This window comes from Scyliorhinus canicula, chromosome 7, assembly GCF_902713615.1.
Source record: "Scyliorhinus canicula chromosome 7, sScyCan1.1, whole genome shotgun sequence".
Lineage (NCBI taxonomy): Eukaryota > Metazoa > Chordata > Chondrichthyes > Carcharhiniformes > Scyliorhinidae > Scyliorhinus > Scyliorhinus canicula.
In genome coordinates, this window is record NC_052152.1 from 68,649,846 (window position 1) to 68,673,551 (window position 23,706).

General features: G+C 46.7%; 1 protein-coding gene across 5 annotated transcripts in view; it reads right to left on the bottom strand.

Moving 5' to 3' along the window:
• Nucleotides 1–23,706, bottom strand: part of LOC119969047 (limbic system-associated membrane protein-like) — a 1,027,481-nt gene that overhangs the window by 104,909 nt on the left and 898,866 nt on the right. The window lies entirely within an intron of this gene.

Below are 23,706 nucleotides of genomic sequence, written 5' to 3' on the forward strand. Positions count from 1 at the left end.
ACACCAATCACTGAAGGTAAGAATGCAGGTACAGCAGATAGTAAAAAAAGCAAATGGTATGCCGGCCTTCATTGCAAGAGGATTCGAGTATAAGAGCAGGGATGTCTTGCTGCAATTATACAGAACCTTGATGAGGCCACAACTGGAATATTTTGTGCAGTTTTGGTCTCCTGATCTGAGGAAGGATATTCTAGCTATAGAGAGAGAGTGCAGCAAAGGTTTACCAGACTGATTCCTGGGATGACGGGACTGACGTATGAGGAGAGATTGAATCGGTTAGGATTGTATTCGCTGGAGTTCAGAAGAATGAGGGGGCATCTCATAGAAACCTATAAAATTCTAACAGGACTGGACAGAGTAAATGCAGAAAGGATGTTCCCAATAGTGGGTGTGTCCAGAACCAGGGGTCACAGTCTGAAGATATGGGATAGACCATTTAGGACAGAGATGAGGAGAAAGTTCTTCACCCAGAGAGTGGTGAGCCTGTGGAATTCGTTACCACAGGAAGTAGTTGTGTCCAAAACATTGTATGGTTTCAAGAAGCAGTTAGATATAGTACTTAGGGTGAAGGGGATCAAAGGTTATGGGGGAAAGCAGGATTAGGTTAGTGAGTTGGATGATCAGCCATGATCATAATGAATGGTGGGAGAGGACTAAAAGGGCTGGATGGCTTCCTCTTGATCCTATTATTTTCTATGTTTCTAAGCTACGACTTGAAAACACACAGGGCTGGATTCTCCATTATTGAGACTGTGTCTCCATGCTGGCGTCAAAACGGTGGAGTTTTGCTCGTGAAAATCCTGGGAAAAAATGAAATGAATTCATAGCCCTGCATAGGGGTAGCAGGGGCCCGGAGTAAATCTCGCATCTTTTGTTGCAGATAGGGTCCCCCACACTTCTGGGTCAGAGGCCGCGCATGCGCACGGCGGCGGCCTCCAGCGACCACGCTGTGCTCCATGGCGGACTTGAACCGTGGAGGTAGACCCACAAAGGAGACCCCCTGATCGGTCGTGCGCCTAAACCTCAAACCCCGCACTTTAATTCACCGGCCGCCTATAAGACTCCCATGGCCTCCGATCCGTCCACCCCAGACCAGGGCGGCCGTGGACTGAGTTAGCAGCCGCCATGTGAGCATCCTGACTGGTAATAGCAGATTAGTTCCACGCCGTTGGGAACTCAGCCGGTCGGTGGCGGAGAATGTCGGAGCAGGCCTCTGGCAATGGCCCCCCACGGCGTGGCATACTCCCCGGTGACGCCGATTTGCAGCGCCCGGAGAATCGCCGAACCGGCACCAGTCCCGATTACTGCATCAAACTGGATTCTCCGCCCCGGCGCCAGCTGCGATTTCGGCGTAGGGGTGCGGAGAATCCAGCCCACAGTGCGATATTAATAACCAATGTTTTCAATCCTCAGTTCTGTTGATTAACTGATTAACTTGTTTGTTAAAGAATGAAGAATTTCATACAGATGTATTAGTTGGAGGAATTATAATGACCAACACTGGGTTAGTTGGGGTCAGATCAGAGGTAAAAATTTTAAATCAATCAAACCTACCACCAATCCACCCACCTCTAGGTTTAATATAATTGGGATAGTGCAGGGTGGGGAATAGACAACCAATCCGCAGCCACAAGGCTGTTTTATTGTTTAAATGTTATAGGTAGCACAATGGTTAGCACTGTTGCTTCACAGAGCCAGGGTCTCAGGTTTGATTCCCGGCTTGGGTCACTGTCTGTGCAAAGTAAGCGCATTTTCCCTGTGTCTGCGTGGGTTTCCAACCGGTGCTCCGGTTTCCTCCCACAAGTCCCAAAAGATATGCTGTTAGGTAATTTGAACATTCTGAATTCTCCCTCTGTGTAACCAAACAGGTGCCGGAATGTGGGACTAAGGGATTTTCACAATAACTTCATTGCAGTGTTAATGTAAGCCTACTTGTGACAATAAAGATTATTATTAATGAGACAGTGTCCCAGGTTTAATTCAGGCCGCAGTTTTCCAAGAAAAAAAAGGAGTCAAGAGCTGAATCATGGGAAACATAAATGCCTTTCCAGCACTGCTTCTGGACCAGGAAGAAATAAAAGTTTTTCCCAGAATCCCAAGCTACGTTTTTTTCTGCCCTCCATTGGATCAGAGATGGAAGAACATCTCCCGCCCAGGATGGGACATCGTTCTTCCCCTCATAATCGGAAACGTCACCCACCAAAGGATTAGTGATCATCCAGCACGCGTTTGCATGATCACTATCCAAACTGCAGGATCGCTACCAGCTCCTTGAGCCCTGGCCTTCTCCGGAGGGTTTCCTGCCCAGTGGAGAGCCAATCGTGCCGCTCAGGTTGGGGAACGTTCTGGGGGAAAAAGATGCAAACTGCAATGTTAAAACCATGCGATGATGATTGAATCTCTTTCCCGCCACTCAAAGCCTACCGCAGTAAAATTCGGGGCCAGTGTGTCTGTTGTTAATATCACACGTTGTAACTTTAACCTGCTAGTCAGTTGCAGATCAAGCCGCTGTTTTGCAATTTCAGTGGTTGAAAAATGAGTCATGTGGAATCACCCAATTAAAATTACTCAGATCATTCACTGATCCCGTGATACGACCAGTGTTAAAGTGAACCAAAACTGAGTGTGGCATTTATAATGTGCTGACTCGTAAAACTATCTTTCGTTTCACTCTAATTGAATTGCTTATCTTGCTTCTCCTAAACTTGCCAACAGCCCTCCAGTACGTTCCTCCTCCCAAGTGTCTGGGTCTGCACAAGTGAGCTTAGATATCAATGATGTCAGTCAACTAATTAGTTACAGGAGATACCACATCAGGCCTGACTCTCTTATCAATCGAACACCCCAGCCAGTCAGTTTCTTGCAATTAGATTTTTTTCTCATCTATTTGAGAACAGTTCCACCATGATCAAAATATGGAGGCGACAACAAATTTTAAAAGACATTAGAGTTCAGAGGGCATTTTCACATCATGCCAACTTGGAAAGGAGTGGAACAGACATTGATTCACATTTTCAAGCTATAGTCCATGATCACTACTAAAATTATTCCAAATAACAAATGCAGGAATAACAACTTCTGAATAATGAGCAGCAACTTTGTATCTCTCATGCACCAAATATAAATCCAGGCTGTTGTTCATCATTTTGGAACACTTGATAATCAGGCATTAGTGCATCGTATCATTATCATATTTAGCTGGAGTCTATATCATGTGCACAAAAATTGGTCAGTCAAGACAACTGCACAGTCAGCAGCACACAAATCAAATTAATCCAAAAGATACAAAACATGCAAGGTAATTGAAATTTTTTTTGTGGGAACCTTAAAGCCACATTTGCAGAGAGCTGTTTTAGAAGCAAAGAACGTAGTTTGTTTTTGAAAATGAGTCCTTGTTATATCATACGGTTACTATTTCCTAAGAGTGGCAAGCTGCCAGCAATCCAATCACAGAAAGCTATTCAGGTATGACCATTTCAAGCACTAGTATCTCATCATGTATTCACCAGAGAACTGCCTGTCACTGAGCAAGTGCATATAGTGATAAAATGTGAGATCAAAATGCGACAATTAGTGGTCAGGTTGGTTCCCTGCAATAGCTTAAAGGAACAGATTCAAATATGCCCTTTGCTGCTGGTGTATCACATTCAAAAAATACGTTTGATGTGTGCAGCTGAAGAAAAACAGCTCTTGCTGTTAGAGTCACATGAAAAGGAGGTTTGCGTCAGCCTAGTCCAAAAGACAATCTGCTCCAAATGACAGGTAAACAAGCTCTTTGGGCCAGATAAACAGATGCAAAAAATTGTTGCAGAAAGTGTGTCAATTTTGTCTTCACCTTTCCAGAAAGAAAGGATTGAAGTAGACAACTGTAAACATTATGAGTGACTGCAGGTCTTAACCCAGAGTAAGTGAGGTCAGTTACAACACCCTAAGCACTGGGCCGAATCTTCCATGGAGTGGGAATCAATGTCACCACTCCACTCCTATTTTTTAAACATGCCGGAGCTCCGTATTCCTGGTCCAGACTTGTGAACTGAGCCTTTTCAGAAATACATAGGAACATAGGAATTAGGAGCAGAAGTAAACAATTCAGCCCTTCGAGCCTGCTCCGTCTTTCAATGAGATCATGGCTGATCTCTTTCTAGTCCCAAATCTACCTCACGACCTGTTCCCCATATCCCTTAAACCTGTTTTTTTCCCCCAGAAATACAGCTATCTCCTTCTTGAAACTATTTAATGACTCCAATTACACCTCACTATGTGGCAGCGAGTTCCATAAATTCACCACCCTCTGCGAGAAGTAGTTCCTCCTCATCTCAGTTTTAAATCTACCGCCTCTCAAGTTATATCTGTGACCTCTCATTCCAGAGAGGAGTCTATCTGTTCTGGGAGTCCTTCTTCATAGGGCATGAGCCCCGGGGGAAGCCAAGCCACGCCCTATGTTACAGCACTACATGCTGTACTTTGGTAAGTCTTCATTCACTAACACACTGCAAAGCTTTGGGACATTTGAATAGTTTCTCGGTTTGTTAGCGAGTGAGGTAAGTGGGTCAGATGGATAGGGTGGTAAGTGGTAGAGTGGCAGATTGGTAAGAGATAGGATGGTGGGTAGTTAGGGTAATGAAGTCAGATCAAATTTGGGTGAGTTGAAAGGTGAGGAGGGTTGGAAGGATGTTAGAGGGTTGTGGGTAATTGGGGAATCAGAGGGTTGGGGGGAAATTGGAGGGTTGGGGAATTTAAGGGTCAGGAAAGAGTCAGAGAGAATTCAGAGTGTCGGGTTGATTTGAAGAATCAAGTTGGGTGAAGGTCAAGGGGTTGGTGAAGAGCCAGAAGATCTGGGCGGTGTTAGAGGGTCGGGGGAAGTCAGAGGATTGGAGGGGGGTGTCAGAGCACCAAGGGGCAAGTCAGAGGGGGTGTTAGAGGTTAAGGGAAGAGTCTGTGTATCGAGTGGGGATTCAGAGGGTCGAGCAGAGGGTCAGAGGTACAGAAGAAGAGGAAGTGCTGGATTGGCAATTGTATAGTTATCCACGAGTAAGACATTGGCTTGGATTCCCTGCTGCCTGCACCGATGGGGCTGAGAATTGAAATTTCAGGATCGGCGCTGAGCGTCGGTGGGCGCTGATTCGAACATTGCTCTCCGACACTCAGCTGGCGGCGAGATCGGAGTTCGTGCCCATGCACAGAGGGGTGAGGGGAAAGTGGGGTTGTAAATGAATGGAAATGGGTTTCTTTACCAACGGACATAGTATGTGTCCAAAAGATCTAAGACGATGCCCGGTGGGTACCAGTGACTGTCGTGGAGAAGACTGGACCGGTCTCTTAAATGGTGAAAACCAATCAGTGGACAGTGCGAAAACACACTGACAACCCTAAAGGCAGGGAGCCAGTACCAGGACTGGCTCCGCTGGATGAGTCAGCTCCCCATCCCTTCTGCCTGTCATTCAGGGGCTAAGGGGAAACATTCCCCAAGGGCCAGGATGCAGAGATCCAAGAGATGGAAGATTCAGAGTCAGACATGGAGACAGAAGCATCCAAAGTCTCGGACGGCGGTTTAACTAGGGAGAGACCGCCAACCAGCACCTCTTAGGTGATCGGAATGAGTGCAACGCTCCCCGACGCATTACACACTCCCTGATGTGGGCCAGTTCAGCTCCACTGGTTAGACAGCTGGTTCATGATGTAGAGCAAGACCAGCAGCACAGGTTAAATTACTGTACTGGTTGAGGTTATTCGTGAAGGCCCCAGCTTCTCAACTTTGCCCCTCACCTGAGGTGTAGTGATCCTCAGGTTAAATCACCGACAGTCAGCTATCTTCAAAGTGGAAAGCAGTCTATGTTCATCTGGGACTATGACGTCTTTAGCTTACTTTACCTTACACGCACCTTGACCCAGCCCGCAACCGTGAAAGCATAACCACGGATGAAGCACCGGAGGATATCTCCTCCATCCTCTATGAGAGAGGGATTTGCATACTTTGGAGGGGAGGAACGTAATAACCCCCATGAGACCCGATTGAATGACCTGATTAAGCTGCATGTGGGGTTCGTGGAATACGTGCTTCCCCGTTGGGGGAGGCGGGGGGTGGGGGGGGGGGGGGGGGGAAAGGCCTAACAGCGAGGCTCGATAAATAGGACTGGATGGGAACCGGCATCTTCACATGGTCCCAGCTGGGACTGGATGTACTGCCCACCTTTTTGTGACTTGCATTTATGTAACTTAACAAATCTCAACGTTTGTATCCTTCTTGGGACTCCTGAGAATATTATACTGACCGAGCACCATACATGTAGGAATTGAGGTGCTGTTAGCTGCCTCAGTCATAAAACCAAGATAACATTTTTGTAAGGCTTCATGGCCTACCTTCACAATCCAGGGAATACCACTGCCCCCAAACAACAACAAAAACTCTGTGCCGCTACTGAAACTGGGGACCACCAGAAGCTTTCCACCTGACAACAGGAAAGAATAAATGCCATGCTTGTTGAAGACGAGTGTGAGTTAGGCATTGCGTGTAGAGTTTAACTTCATTCAAGGCTCAGATACAGCAAGAGGACTCCTGGATTCCTTATGTGAAAGCAGATTAATGCAAGGGACTTTTTCTGTTAATGTGACCATTGTAGTTTAAGATATTCTTTGTAATTCATATTAATCTTTAAATGTGTGTGTTTTTGTTAAGCTAATGGATGAGTAATGGAGGATTGTATACTCACTGGATGACCACGGAGAGACCGTCGACCAGTGCCCCTCAGATGATTGTAATTGAAACAACGCTTTAATAAATGTTTTTTTCTCAATGTTGAAACTATTTAGCGGTCCTGTGATTCTCTTCCTCCACATTTTGTAAAAAAAAAACTTATGGTCTTAGAGCCAGGGTTCCATTCTGGAATCTTGCCGTCCAGCTATAATATCAACTGTAATCGTAACAGGAGTCAGGAGATGACTTATACATTGCAGGTTCTCCACAAATCTCTGAGATGTAAAACATAAGTGACAAGAAGGATGATGGAGAATAACTAAAATTTATCTGCTCCAGCACCATTTCTTTTGCTGTGGGATTGATGGGTTCAATACCTACTTGTTCACAATGGGTATGGACAGCCTGTATGTAGCAACGATCCAGAAGAAGATGATACTCTTACATTGTCTCAGAGTAGAAGGCCAGTGAGCATTTCATAGAAGACATATCAATGTTTGATGTGGCAATAAGTGTTCCCAAAAAATATTTCTGGCCAAAGAAAAATGTGACAATTAAATGACACACACTCTGCTAGACCAGGGAGTCTATAACAGTCAAGCACTCTCTAACATGTGGCCAAATTGTGGGAGTACTCATCAATTCACCCCGCCATGTCTGTTTCAATGAAAACATGTAACTCATGCTTAAAGTGGAGCCACTTTGCAAAGGTTTGCTGGTCACATGGAGGAGTCTCTACCTGAGAGTGATGTACACGACGGATATATCATTACAAATGGTAAACCACCAGATAATTTTTTTTTTTTTTTTTTTAAATTTAGATTAGCCAATTATTTTTTCCAATTAAGGGGCAATTTAGCGTGGCCAATCCACCTACTCTGCACATTTTTGGGTTGTGGGGGCGAAACCCACGCAGACACGGGGAGAACGTGCAAACTCCACACGGACAGTGACCCAGAGCCGGGATCGAACCTGGGACCTCAGCGCCGTGAGGCGGTTATGCTAACCACTAGGCCACCGTGCTGCCCTAGCCAGATAATTTTAATGAATGCCCAGTCAAGATTGTGGACATCGCAGCCGGGATTCTCCAACCCGGCGCCGGGTCGGAAAATCCCTGGGTAGACGCGTGAATCGCGCCCCCCAACCCCGAATTCGGCTTCCCCATTCTCTGGCGCTGTTTTTCAAGTACCAGCGGGATCGCTGCCACGCCGGTCGGAAGCCATTGACAGCACCCCCCCCACCCCCCCCCCCTCCCCCCCCCCGCCCCCACCCCCCGAGCGATTGTCTGGGCCCTGATGGCTGACGAATTTGGCTGAATCCCGCCGGCGTGGATTACTTACCTCCCACATGGTGGGACCTGGAAGGGAGTGTGCGGGGGCCGTCCTGGAGGGGAGAGGGGGATCTGACCCCAGGGGGAGTCCCCATGGTGGCTTGCCCGCGATCGGGGCCTACCGATCGGCGGGCAGGCCGGTTCTATGGGGACCCACTTTACTCCGCGCCGGGCCCCTGAACGACTCCTCCATATTGCCCGGGGCCAGCACAGAGAAGGGAACCCCCATGCATGCGCCGAATCTCGCCGGCCGTTCTGCACAAGCGGGGAAATACACCGGCCGTTCTGTGCATGCGCGGACTCGCACAGGCCGTTCTGTGCCGGCTGGAGCTGCGGGGACCACTCCGGCGCCAACCTAGCCCACTAGAAAGGTGAGAATTCCTCACTTTCGGGGGCAGTTGACGCCGGAGACATTGCCGCCGGTTTTCACGTCGGCGTGGGGACAGAGCCCCATTATTATAGAATCCCGCTCCCCATTTCTCATTAATGTTGTTGTGAATGTACCTATGTTGAGCAACAAACCGTTGATATTTTTCTCAACTTTTCTTCTGCTGTACAATAGATACATTTATGACAACTCAATTATTCTGGTTTTAGGAATGATTATAGTTCCAGTTCTCTGCAAAAACATCGCTCCAGATAGGTTCATCTTTAACATGGCCAATTAAGGCAGAAACCTTCCTGGGATATATCTTTTGAATAGGCTTGAATTCCAACTTGAAGGCCACTGGAGTACACATTCATAAATAATGACACTGATTATAGCAGTATCCTCCCTTACTTACTGGATTTGAGGAGATTAAGGAATACTGTCATGCTCCTCAAATCGACAGATCAATTCAACAGGTTTCACACAATTTTCAACAGTTGCCATTTGTGATTTGTGCTCAAAATGTCAGAAGCTGAAATGATTTTCAACAGACAGTATCATTGAGAAAATTAACTCATTGCTGTGGATATCGAATCTAGTTGTTGCACAATGCAAAAATGACAAGCTTAGACTATGCAATAACCTTAAGGTGGTCAACTAAGCTACAATTCAAGACAAGTATCCATTTTCTACAATCCAAGATCTATAAGCATCATTTCATGCCTTCACAGTCTTCACGAAGATTGACATGTGGCAGTGTAATCTCCAGATACCATCAGCAGAACAAAGCAGTTTTGTTACTTTTGAAGGTGTGTTTCAGGACCCCAGAATGCCCGATGGTCTAAGTTTCATTCCAATAGACAATTTAATTCATCTTCTCAAACACTGAGGGAATGATAACCTACTCGATAATGTTGTTGTCCATGGAAGGGATGAAGCAGAACATGATCAGTGGTTCTTATTGGGGCTCACACAACAATGTTCGACAAGTGCAAATGCACATTTGCAGAGATTGACTTTCAAGAGCATAGAGTGACATCAGCGAAAGTAAAACCACCGCATTACAGCATAAAATAGATTTACATACTTCCGACCCAGCCTAACATGAAAAGTGTTTCCATCATTTTTTGGTACTGTCAACCTTTATCACAAATTCATTGTGAAGCGTGCAGAGATCTCTTTTAAAGCTTCTGTGAAATCATGCACAATGGGAATGGACAATTGCACAGCAAGCCATGTTTGACATATTAAAGGCGAAGATAACACATTTCGACCCACACATGGAAATATTTGTCACAACAGATGTATCAGGAAATGTGTTTGGGGCTGTATCCTTATGATATGTTGATGGAGGTGAACAACCAGTCCCTTATGTGCCACACCTCTTGTTTGAAACTTGAACGCAAATACTCGACTGCGAGCGGGAAGCATTAGCCTGTATCTACATTTGTGAACCATGGCACATGTATCTGTAGGCTAGATAGTTCATTTTTTGCATGAATCAACGAGCATTGACATTGTTCGGCACATCAGGATCTAGTCATCAACCTCTACACATCTACAGGTGGTCAGATTGTCTTCACTAGTACAAATTTGAGGTTGAATATCTTGCACGTTCAGAGTCGAATAGTTGCCATGCTTAGCCGTTCCACTATCACAGATAGTGTTAGCGTTGTTGAAGCCACTTGCAATGTCGAAAATTACATGATCGTGGTGAATGCAAACCTTGTTACATGGATGATGTTGAAGACAGAATTGGAGACAGTGAATTGCAATAACTAATAAACCTCACAAAATAGAGGAAGAGCTGTTTCCATTCTGCAGAGTATGCAATCATCTCATATTGTTTGATGACAACTGTATTACATCTGGCACTGGAGCGGTTTTCTGAAAAGTGTTGAAGCAACGTGTATCGAATCTTTCCCATGAAGGACATTTGGATGTTATTAAGATAAAACAATGATCTGTGAAGCAGTCAGCTGGCTGGCAACAGAGTGCCATCATCAGAGACCTTCACATCTCACAGGCTCTTTCTGTACTAAGAGTTCAACTTGTCTGCCCATGCTAGAACTGACTTGATTTACATATGTTTATTGTTTGTGATGCTTTAATTTAAAATAAGACCTTTCAGTTTTATTTGGGGACAAAGATATAGGCCATAATTTTCACCACGATGAAGAGCTGCAGCATTTGAGGGGTGTGGGTTGGAGGGCTGCTTTGTAGGGGTTTTTCAGTTCAACTCAACACAGTGCTAGAGCACAGAGATGCCTTCCACCCAGCCTGCCTCTGCACTCAACAGCCTCCGCACGCATTCCAGGGATGCTGGGCCCAACTTCCTATCCAGTCCGCAACCCCCTATCTCCGCCTGGAACAAAATTCTGACTTGCAGGCAGCTATTTTTAAAGGTCGGGTTTGAAAAGCCAGGAATTTTCCTGTTTCTGCGTACTGGAGCCTCGAGTGAAAACCTGGGACTGGATTCTCCGCACCCCAATGCTGGAATCGCGTTTGTCGACGGGGCAGAGAATCCAGTTTCCTGCACAAAATCAGGACTGCCCCCAGTTCTGCGATTCTCCGCGCCCTGGTAAGTGGCCTACTCGAGGAGTATGCTTCGCCAATTATCCACCACTTCAGGCCATTGCCTGAGGCCCACCCCGCTAGTCTCCATCTCCGACTGGCCGAATTCCCGACGGCGTGGACCATTCATGGCCCCACCGTCTGTGATACCCACGTGGCGGCTGCGGACTTTTCAGTCCGGGGCCGCCACAGTCAGGGGAGAGCCGATCGGAGGGCAGGGGGGCCTCATTCGGGACTGAGTTTTTTTGTGAGGGCGGTCTGGGTCAGGCGAGTGGCACTATTTCTGCGGTCCAGGTCCGCGGTTTGAGTCTGCCATGTAGCACGGCACATCCGCTGGAGGCTGCCACCGTGCGCATACGCGGCCTCTGACCCAGAAGTGCGAGGGGCCGTATCGGCAGCTAGAGCTGCGAGATCTCCGACAGCTGCCTGCTAGCCCCCTGTAAGACAGTGAATCTGTGGCCTTTTGACGCCAGTTTTCCTGGCGTAAAATACCACAGTTTTCACGATGGCATGGGGACATAGTCCTGAAAACAGAGAATCCAGCCTTTGGTGTTCGATTGGTGCTTGATTGTAAGTGTCTGATTCTCTGTGTGATTAGTTAAGCCTGGGTGTGGTTACTGAGAAGGTGAAACTAAACTGAAGCAAACAGTGGAGATATGACAGCAGCCATTTTAAAGCATTGAACAAAATTCCTGCTCAAAAATATTACCTGGAGTGTATCAATTCTGTTTACCTCTGAGGCATAAAACACCATAGCATAAATTCTGTGTTTACCTTGCTGATAGCACCAGATGAACACAGAACAGACAGCAATAATGGTCTGCCACAGGGGTTGGAACTTGCACTAGCCTTTTCAATATCAAAACAGCAGCTAATATTTATTTAGCTTATATTAACCCATTATCCAGATGGGCGGAATCCTGGGATGCATGCAGCTTAAAGAAAAAACACTCCTTCAGTGACCCAAGAGCTGATGTCCCGAGCTCCTCCAAAGCCAGTGGGCAACACTCAAATAAATCCAAACAGGGCTTGGACAATGCAGCCAGCTGTTCCATAAATAGAAGGTGAGGGAAAACCAGAAGTGTGATTATGATCATGAATCCAAGACAATGGAACTCATCACAACAGAACTTCCCATTAAGAGCTTTTGAGGGAGGTACCTCATTTCTTCGCTCAGTATCTTGGCAGACCAATGGACAGATAGTCAAACTCAGAATCCATCATAGGCTTTCCCTATCATTAAAAACATTGGCGCCTTGTAAATGTTTGATTACATTTTGTGTACTTAAGCCTAAATAGCTTGGTGTCACAGTTTGTAGTAAACACTGATAGCCATTTAAATAAACGTGCAGGTCAAAGCGGAGCTAGAAATAACTGGGCAAAAGGTCAGTACACAGAAGGAAAATGCACATGGTAATAGCGCTACCATCTTAAGTGGGCCAACGTGAAAAGCAGGCAAATCACATTCACATAATTGCATCTGCTAGAAGTGGTGGAGACTGTGATGGAAATAGAAAATGGTCAGTGTTTTTGATCTAGTTAAGCAATTGCTTGATTTAAACATGGGGTTTTAAGCAATGAGGAATTTAATTGGAGCAACGAAGACTGGGGATCATATGGAACGCATTAAGCTTCAGTATTATTCATCCCTTATTCTCAGCTCGAACGAAAACTGAAAGAGAAAAAAATGCACTCCCCAGCACTGTCAGTTTTCACAACCACACAAATGTGACTGCATCCTTGCTGAGGGAAAATGCTGTGATTCTGGAATCATTTGACAGAAAAAAACCTCATTATTTCTGGTTCTCTTTCTTTTTTGCTGATGCTGCTTTAATTGCTGCTTTGAACTTAATGTAATCCACCCAGTTAAAAGCACTTACATCCCCATGCAGCCAGAACTGGGAACCAGATTGACAGAAATGTATGAAATTCTCCTGCTTCGCTACAGGATATATGACGGGGAAGAAATATCTGTAATTCTACCAAAAAACATTTGTGCAAAATAGTTTAATTAGGAGCATATTATGGAGAGAGTAATCATTTACATATATTTAGATGACAACAGCCAGTCAAAGAGATTTTGAACTCAATGTCAGATATATTATTATAAAATGATGTTGCTTAGGTAACCATGCATATCTGAAACTGACGCAACTGAACATCACAGTGAAAAGAAAAAAATACTGCAGTAGAATATGAACAGAGCAAGTTGTCTCTTTAAATGTTTAGCCACTTGACTTGCAGTTTTTAAACCTTTGGGCTATTTTGTTTCTTTTCCAGATTTCTCCTCTTGTCTCTTGCTGAATGATGATTCCCAGGTTACCTGTTTCAAATGGTCAACCTTCATGTTTGACTCTCAGAGTGTCAGGAGGGTGGTAGAGGGAGATAGGCGGCTACTTGCTCCCAATTTGTCCTCATTCAAAAATGGAAACAGAGTCTGGATTTTCCAGCTCAGGAGCATGAAAGCCAAATAGAGTGCCCCAAATGCTGCACCAAATTACTTACTTGACCGAGTGGTTAAGAGGCCTTCTGGCATTTATCCATCAGGCAGTTTAGAGTTGTTACAAATTGAGATTCTTGCCTTAGATATTCCTTTGTAGGTGTAGTAGTTCTAGTCATTCCCATGAAAAATCTCTTCCAATTAAGAATTAATTTAAGTATTCATTACCTACCAACTTGACAGCATAACTCAGGGAGGTAACTTTATAATTCATTGGATTGGATTGGATTGGATTTGTCACATGTACCGAGGTACAGTGAAAAGTATTTTTTCTGCAAGCAGCTCAACAGATCATTAAGTACATGGGAAGAAAAGGGAAAATACATAATAGGGCAACACAGGGTATACAATGTAACTACATAAGCACCGGCATCAGATGAAGCATACAGGGTGAGGTGTTAATGAGGTCAGTCCATAAGAGGGTCATTTATGAGTCTGGTAACAGCGGGGAAGAAGCTGTTTTTGAGTCTGTTTGCGCGTGTTCCAGACTTCTGTATCTCCTGCCGATGGAAGAAGTTGGAAGAGTGAGTAAGCCGGGTGGGAGAGGTCTTTGATTATGCTGCCCGCTTTCCCCAGGCAGTGGGAGGTGTAGATGGAGTCAATGGATGGGAGGCAGGTCGTGTGATGGACTGGATGGTGCTCACGGCTCTCTGAACTTTCTTGCGGTCCTGGGCTGAGCAGTTGCCATACCAGACTGCATTGCACATTCTTTGACCAGCCTAAAGAAAGTCTTGCATACATCAAAGAACAGCAAATGCTATATTAGAATGGATTTACAGCCTAAAACAGACAGGCCTTCAGCTGCCAAGCAATAAACCCCAGCAGACCAATCATCAGGGTTAACATGGCAATAAGGTGACCAACTTCATTTTAAAGGCCTTACCACCCCATTAACTCTGTTTCTGCAGGTTTGTATCAAACCCCAGAATCTGGCATTCTGGCCAAGTTTGCCGATGATACAAAGATAGGTGGAGGGGCAGGTAGTATTGAGGAGGTGGGGAGGCTGCAGAAAGATTTAGACAGTTTAGGAGAATGGTCCAAGAAGTGGCTGATGAAATTCAACGTGGGCAAGTGCGAGGTCTTGCACTTTGGAAAAAAGAATAGAGGCATGGACTATTTTCTAAACGGTGACAAAATTCATAATGCTAAAGTGCAAAGGGACTTGGGAGTCCTAGTCCAGGATTCTCTAAAGGTAAACTTGCAGGTTGAGTCCGTAATTAAGAAAGCAAATGTAATGTTGTCATTTATCTCAAGAGGCTTGGAATATAAAAGCAGGGATGTACTTCTGAGGCCTTATAAAGCACTAGTTAGGCCCCATTTAGAATACTGTGAGCAATTTTGGGCCCCACACCTCAGGAAGGACATACTGGCACTGGAGCGGGTCCAGCGGAGATTCACACGGATGATCCCAGGAATGGTAGGCCTAACATACGATGAACGTCTGAGGATCGTGGGATTATATTCATTGGAGTTTAGGAGGTTGAGGGGAGATCTAATAGAAACTTACAAGATAATGAATGGCTTGGATAGGATGGACATAGGGAAGTTGTTTCCATTAGCAGGGGAGACTAGGACGCGGGGGCACAGCCTTAGAATAAAAGGGAGTCACTTTAGAACAGAGATGAGGAGAAATTTCTTCAGCCAGAGAGTGGTGGGTCTGTGGAATTCATTGCCACAGAGGGCAGTGGAGGCCGGGACATTGAGTGTCTTTAAGACAGAAATTGATAAATTCTTGATTTCTCGAGGAATTAAGGGCTATGGGGAGAGAGCGGGTAAATGGAGTTGAAATCAACCATGATTGAATGGTGGAGTGGACTCGATGGGCCGAATGGCCTTACTTCCGCTCCTATGTCTTATGGTCTTATGGTCTTATTAAGTGACAAAGATCTTCATAATCTGGCAGACCTTCATTGCCACCCATGTATGTTTGAACTGACTAATCGTTTCTTCGCGAATACTGTCTGGATTCTTTCTTAGTTCCTTCAAATTTTGCTAGCACACTTCAACTTCAGGCGGAAAATCATAAGTCTTGAATGAGAATAGCAAGCTCAGAAATATAATTTATCCTACGAGCAGGATTGAAATGAAGAAACAGGCAGAGGCCCTTTTTCATTAGTGGTGTTGTGAATTGACAGGTTCATCCAATTGTGTCTCACTTGTGGTGACCAGCTAACAATTCAATTCATAAAACTCTCAATTTCATCTGCTTTAAAATTTGGAATAAGATTTAATTTAACAAAATGGTGGACCCTGACTTCTGTGGCTTCACTGACAAGGCTTGTGATTGGTGTGTGCTTTGCTGCCAGTTCCCAAGCAGGGAAATGCTCTTTTGCCTTCTCATTGATCTCAATGTTCACATAATTGCCCTCTTCCTCCTGTACTATGCTCTTCTTCCTGGCGAGGTTACTCAAAATTGAATTTAAATTCTCTTTCCTTTCTCTTTCGCTTGAGTCAAGTTCTGCTTCTTTTGGGATGGTTGGAATTTTAAGATAATTTTTCTTTTAATTACTTTTAACAATTTTTAATAACCATCACAACTGTTTATAGTATCCATGCCATCAACTGTTCAAAAGAAAATCACGCTTGAAGATATGAGGCATGATTTACCGGCCGTTTGCTGGCGTTGGGATCCTCTGGCCCCACCCCGTGGGTTTCCCAGCAGTGTGGGATGGTTTCAAAGGGAAGTTCCATTGAAAAGCGGTGGGATTAGAGAATCCCGCTGCCAGCGAACGGCGCAGCCAAATTCTCCGACCTTGCTATCAATGGTGGCGGGGTGGCCTCGCAATGGAGAATCCCGGCCATGTTCTTGATATTGTGGTGCTATTAATGCTGATTAGCAGCTTGAATGCCTTAGATTTAGGAAAGTCCCATTCTGTTCAATGACTAAATATAGGGATGGAATAATATTGCACTCTTTTGATTTGAACCGCAAATTTCTGACAGAGTTGGATTGCCAATCCATTCCTGTGCCTGTAAATTCTTCCAATTCTTTCCTGCCTGCCCTACTGACTCAGGCTGGTCGAGAGCTTTGCAGGCCTACACATTCCTGGGCCTTTGTTGAGGCTTGAGAGTTGGATGCATGGAGGCCATGCCCCTTTTTTTTTACAGCATTTGCTGTTGCAAATCAGCTAGGTTTAAAGGTCCAGACATTTTCAAGCTAGGAAGAAGATAGATTTGGAAGATAAATGGTTAGAATTTGTTTTTGGGGGTGTTGGTGTTGGAATAGAGGTATCAGGTCGGGCATTGCCATAGTTTGGGTCAGGTAGTCTGTCATGGGGAAGAGGGAGGGTGTCAGGCAGTTGGGGGGCTAGCCAACAGCCAGGCAGGAGGGGTGGTGGCCATCTGGGAATGGGGACAGAGCGGGTCAGGGAGGTTGGTCAGTAAGGGTGATGGTCAAGCAGGCAGATGGTGGGGAGGGGGTCTGGGGACGGGTTGGGGGATTCTTGGGGGACTTAGGGAATTCTCCTTGGATATTTGGGTTGGGGAGATTCCGTGAAAATTTGGCAGAGTCCCATCGGGTGGAGGAGGGGGCACACTTGGGGGATGGTACCCCCTGTGATTTTGGGGCTTTGGGATGTCCCATAGAAGGACAGGGAGTCCAATGGGGTTGGGGGGGGGGGGGGGGGTGGTTACATGCAGAGTTGCTGTGGGTCTGTATGATAGTTAACTAGAAGCTGGAAATACTTTTCTAACTTTCTCTGGATAACATATTCAGAATGAGGGGCGAGATGCCTGGATCGGCAGAGTTGGAATTTGTGGAGACCCAGGGGATGGACTTAGAATGGGGAAGAGATAAGGGGGGAGGGTGGTGAGAGCTGGGTGGGGAGGGGGTTAAGGGTTAAGCTGGTGGGTGAGAGGGGAAGACCTGGGGGGACTGGGGTGTCAGAATCAGATCTGCAACGGGGGTATGGGAATTTTGGTCCTGCAGGAGAATGTCGGAGTCGGAACAGGAGGTGGATGCCAGAATCGGAACTAAAATAGGATGCCGGAGCCAAAGGAAAATGCCAGAGTCAGACACAGATGAGGATTCCGAGGGGGATGCTGGAGTCAGACTAAGGGGTAGGGGGGTATTGGACCAGTAGGAGAGGAGCAGTTGAAGTCAGCCCAGGAGGAGGGTAGAGGCAGGGGGTTGGAGTTGGAGTTGGACCTGGTTCAGGGTAGGTAGGCGCATCAGAGCAGCAGGGGGAGGGGGCGGGGTGTGTTTGGATTTAGACTGGATGGAGGGAGGTAGCGTGGAGTTGGACCTGGATCGGGTGTGTGTGTGGGGGGGGGGGGGGGGGGGGGAACGGTGGGGGGAGGTCAGAGTTAGGCTGGGGTGGGAGGAAAGGGTGTCCTATGATAGGTCAGGTCGGGTAAGGTCGGCTTGGTTTGGGAGTTGCTTGGTTGTGGGGAATGGGTGCGGTTGTTGGTGTCGGGGTTCCCATTTGGGGTTATAGGTGGTGATGTATGGGGGTTCCTCGCAGGATCGTTTGGCTGGTATGAGGTGTCCCCTTGGTGAGTGTGAGGGTTGTCTTGTGCGGGGGCTCAGTCTGGGTGTTTAAAATAGTTACTTTGGAGTTAGAAGTCCTTTTTCTCCTTCCAACTCTTTCAGACTAACTATCAGGGTAAAACTGGCAGAATCACCCAAAGTTGCATATTTAAATTGCTTTGTCAGATGGTTTCCAGCCCAGTACAATTGTCCCGTGAAGTTAGCTCTTCTGGATAATTGCTGGGTAAACCCTTGGGTCGGAACTTTCACGACTTTCCCAGTGTATCATTGGGGTACCCCTCAAATCCAAAACTGAGGAACCAGGACGTTCTCAGCCAACGTTTTGAGTCTTTATAACTCTTCTTTGGAACATTTTCCTTTGAGCTTGGCTGAAGCTTTCACTTGTTATTTCTGTTTTAAAATCTGATTAATTCACTGCCTTTTCTGGAGCAAGTCTTCTTTTGCTGGTGTTTCTTTCTGCTCAATGTCACAGTCATAAAGGCTTGGATGGTCACCTCCTCCAAGCAGCCAGGATGAGTCATCTCAATACAATAGGCGTTAATTGCTGAGATAGGCCAGTGAATAGTTTCTTTAGAGTCATTGAGAAACAGCATCCAGCTCATTAGCACTTCAGCCACCTCTGCTATTGTGTGCATACACTTTACATTGCAAAATAAACAACTTGGTGACTTTTCTCCCCTCCCAGCTCTTTTCTGTGAAAAACGATCAAAATACTCTTTAATTTAATGCAATTTGTAGTTTCTGTCTCCTTCAGTTTTAATTTAAACAATTGCATATTACTGGGGGTTAACAGGGAGATTGTTATGGGGTGGGATTTTATCTTGATCATTAATCCCTGATATTGTGGTTTTACTTGCTGAACTGCATGGTGTGATCTATTGTCTGCACAGCGGCTATCAGTCATTTATCAGAACTGATTTACACTTCAATGCTTTACAAAATCTGTTGTATTGTTATGTTATTTGTAATGTCAAGAAGCTGGGATAAAATAAAGATTAAAAATTGGATAGAAGGAAACTGATAAGGATACAACTAAATTGAGGGGTTTAACATGTGGAATAGCCTAGTGAAGTGGAGAATAAGGTGGCATAGAATTGCAGGAGTTAAAGATACACCAGAGTGCTGGATCAGGCAAGAAAAGCTGCGTGGAACTCATTGGCTTCACAGCCACCTTTTCTCGTCTGACTTAGTGATACTTGGTGCAATTTGAGGATGCTGGCAAGGAGCACACAGTCAGCTGGAGGATAGGTGCCTAAAATGTCAACAGTGCCGGGAATCTGGGATTGGGTTCTAATTTTAAAAGGTGCCCCAATCTTGAAATTATGTTTAATTTCCTTCACCAAAGGACATTGGGGCCCTCGGACAGACATGGGGAATACCCCTCCTCCCAAACCCCGCACACAGAAGGAGACCCCCCATGGGTAAGGCAAACACCCCCCCCCCCACACACAGAATGGGAACCTTCCAATGGAGCAGGGTAATCCCCCTGCCAATGCCCCCAACATTTCCCCTGCCATGGGCCAGGCATGTTCTCCACCCCAGGACCTACCAACCCTGGTATGGTCATAATTACTGTTTTTTGTGGATGAGTGTTACGGCGTCAAGACATTTTATTTCTCTGGGCATGAAACTCATTACATCACTGGCCACTTGCAATAGTCTTCACGGGAGTTGTGCACATGGCCAGAAGGTAGGAGTTGTAAAGGAGAAATAAGAATGAATGTCACTCCTACATGCTGAAAGGGGGAAAGGGGGCCGGGCCGGAAAATCCCTGCGACCGGCGCGAATCGCACCACATCATCCTGACGCCGGCATGCGATTCTCCGCAAAGCGGGAAGAGAAGGGTGGTCCGACGCCGGGGGGGTCCTCCGGTGTGGCCTGGGCCATGATCGGGGCCCACAAATCGGCGGACCGGCCTTTCTGGCTGGGGGGGCTCCTTTCTTCCACGCCGGCCCCTGTAGCATATTGCGTCGGGGCCGGTGCGTTGAATGGAGCCACTGTGCATGTGTGCGTTGGCGCCGGTGCCACTGTGCATGCGCTGATCCTGCGGTGCCCAGTTGACACCGGGATCAGTAGCTGGAGCGGTGTGAACCACTCCAGTGCCGTGCTGGCCCCCTGTCGGGGCCAGAATTGTTGATCCTGAGGCCATGTTGACGCCGTCGAAAAACACAACAGTGTTTCCGACAGTGTCAACACTTAGCCTCAGGATCACAAAATCCCGCCCATATTGTGGCATATGTAAGACACGTTTGTAAGAGGGACTCCTAAGACAAGTTGTTCAGATAAGACGAGATCAATAGGAATATTAGTGGCAGAGCTGACAGGCAAAAAAGATTACAGCTGACTTCCAGTGATGGGGATGTGCTGAGCAGTCACACCTCAAGTGGCTGTCCTCCAGAATACAGTAACATAGGCATTTTTGGTCAAATTTAGCCCAAACATTCTGACTTATTCAACTCCTAAACAGAAAAGGAATAGAAGAGCAATATGCCAGCAAGCAACAGTTCAAGAAGCTTCAGGGAAGCCAGAAGCGGTGGAAAAGGGCAGGAGCAGCGAGCGAGTTGGTGTACCCACCAGGCGAGAGGTACGAGGCCATCCCAAGAGAGGGAGACCGGCGACTCAGACAACGGGCTCCCCCACCCACCTCGAGAGGGTTAGAAGACATTGCTAACCAAGGAATTAACCACGATGAAGGAAGAGATCAACAAGTAGATCCAGATGATGGTCAAGGTGGCAGAGTCATTGGTTGCCATGCAGACAGCGCTCGATGAAATGGGAAAGAAGCTGGAGGTTCACGGAAAGACAATCCAGGAACACAAAAAGGCATCAACTGACCAGAGCGACAGGATCATCACTCTGGAAGCAGAAATGAAAAGGTTGGTGGTGACCCAAGAGAGCCTGAAGGGGAAGGTTGCAGAATATTCGAATAGAGGGCCTGCCAGAGGGGATCGAGTGCAGAGATCCGACTGACTATGTGGTCCTGATGCTGGGCAACTTGGTTGGAAAGGACAGCTTTCCTAAGCCACCGGAGATTGACTGGATCCAGAAGTCACTCCGACCGAAGTCCAACGCCGGGGAGCAGCTGAGGGTGATAATCGGCAAGTTCCACAGGTACCAGGATCGGGAGAGGATCCTGCTCTGAGCTTGGCAGATCAAAGCAAGCAGTTGGGAAGGACACAGAATATGGGTGTACCAAGACATTGGGGCAGACTTGGCAAAGCGCAGGGCTGAGTTTAACCGTGTAAAGTTGGCCCTGTACAAGAATGGTACAAAATTTGGGATAGTATTCCAGCCAGGCTCTGGATGACAATCCAGAATGAAGAATGCTATTTCACCACCCCAGCAGAGGTGCAGGCGAATGGCCCAGACAAAAGGCAGACAAAGCAGCAATGAGGAAGACACAGGGAGAGAAAAGGAAAAGAAAGTTACGGATATGAACAATTTTTGCACGGGATAGTAGTGCCTCACTTTGAGCAGGAGCACGAGCTCATTGGAAGAAAGGGGTGAGGGCAGTGGAGGGCAGGAATGAATGAAGAGGAGACCGAGAGAATGGCAATTTATTGGGCATAAGGAGGGGGAAAGATCACCAGGAGAAGGCTAGCCACCTGCTGGCTCACCAGCTGAGAAAGCAGGCAGCCATGAGGGAAATAGCCCAGATAAGTGACAGCAGAGGTGGATTGCGAGCCGAAACAAAAAACGACAACAAAGCATTTGAGGCCTTCGACTGGGGACTGTACACCTCCGAGCCCTCCAAAACGGACTCGGGGATTAAACGGTTCTTCAATGGACTGGCCATACCAGTTGTGGGGGACGGCTGACAGGGGGATCTGGAAGCACCAATAGAATTGGGAGAGGTGCATGGAGAGCATCAACTCCATGCAGGCAGGGAAGGCGTCGGGACCAGTCAGATTCCCAGCGGTCTTCGACAAAATATTTGCACCGGCTCTCACCCTGCACCTGCGGGAGATGTTCACAGACTCACAATCGAGGAGCACCTTGCCTCCAAAGCTAACACAGGCCACCATATCGCTGATATCCAAAAAAGACCGGCCAGGAGACTGGAGAACTGCATACCAGAGGTGGTCCAGACAGACGTTGTCAAGGGTAGACAGCTAACTGCGAACATCAGACGGCTGATGAATGTGGTACTGACCCCATCCGAGGAGAGAACACCAGAGGCGATCGTCTCCCTGGAGGCAGAAAAGGCCTTCGACAGAGTCAAGTGGAAGTTTCCACCAGCCATGCTAGATGCCATTTTTAAGAGGTGGAGACAGGACGGGGGGATGCGAGTGGTTAGCGATTTGCACATGGAACAGACGTGCGGCCTGAGAAGAGCTGACAGAGAGAGTGGAACTACCGAACGGATAGGAACTCCGACATTTACAAATCAAAAACTTTCTCCGCAAGGAGATGACAAAGTACGGGCGCCCCGAGAGACACAATGTTGGAGGAGTTAATGGATGCAGCCAATCTGGAAAAAAAGGGAACTGCGGGGACATATATACGGACAACTTTTCGAAAGGACACACTCTCCACTGGATGGAACAAGGGAGGAAGAATTGGGGACGGAAGTAGGTTGGGGACTCTGGAGTGAAGCATTGAACAGGGCCAACTCCACCTCCTCCTGCAGCTTAAAGTGGTGCACAGAGCACAACTGACTAGAACCTGGATGAACAGGTTCTTCCTGGAGGTGGAGAACAAATGTGAAAGGTGCCAGGGAAGCCTGGTTAACTTTGTCCTGGGCCTGCTCCGGTCTTGTTAGGTTTTGGACAGCCTTCTTCGAGGCAATGTCCAAGGTTATGGGGGTGAGGGTGGAACCATGCGCAAGAGTGGCAGTCTTCAGGGTATTGGACAAGCCAGAACTTCATATGGGGAAGGGGGCCGATGCCCTTGCATTTACTTCCCTTTTCACCCGTCGGAGAATCCTGCTCGGCTGGCGATCAACAGCACCACCCTCAGCCGCAGACTGGCTGGCAGATCTACTGGAATTTCGCCATCTCGAGAAGATCAAATACACCATCCTAGGGTCAGCAGAAGGATTACGCAAAGCATGGGGCCATTCATCAACCTGTTCCACGACCTGTTTGAAGCCAACAATGGGGTGGGCTGGTGGAGGACACATGGGAACCACCAGGGGCCACTGAAAGCAGACAGGAATGAGGAGGGGGGCAACAGGGGAGAGGGACCCAAGGAAATGCTAAAGAGTAACACAGCGATAGACTGACATGGGAAACAGAGGGCCATCACAAAGCCTTTAGAGTAAAACAAACGCCAGAACAAACCATCTAGGTGAAGGGAAGGGCCTAGGATAGGATGCAGAGATAGCAGAAAAGGGGAGGGGGGATGTGGGGGGGGGGCAAATGGGGGATGGGGAGTGCCAAAAAGGAACTACATGTAAATTGTAAATTATAACTGTTCCATCCATTTCTTGTACAGTGCAAAAATGCAAACTTTAATAAAAAAAATTATAAATAAAAGATTATATCCAGACCTAGCTGGAAGCTAAGCTCTCTCCCAAAACAAGCTGTTGCCTGGAGATTGCTTTTTTAAACCTAGTGCTTGCTACTCTAAACCAGAAGAAAACTTCCTAAAAGAATGTTGCCGGTCATGTGTAGTAATTATCAATTGATTTGGTTCTTAATGTTAAAGTCTATGGGATGTTGTTTTGGAGAGGTATATTTTCAGAGTTTAGTAAAGTAGAATCATAGAATCACTACAGTGCAGACTGAGGCCATTCAGCACATTGGGT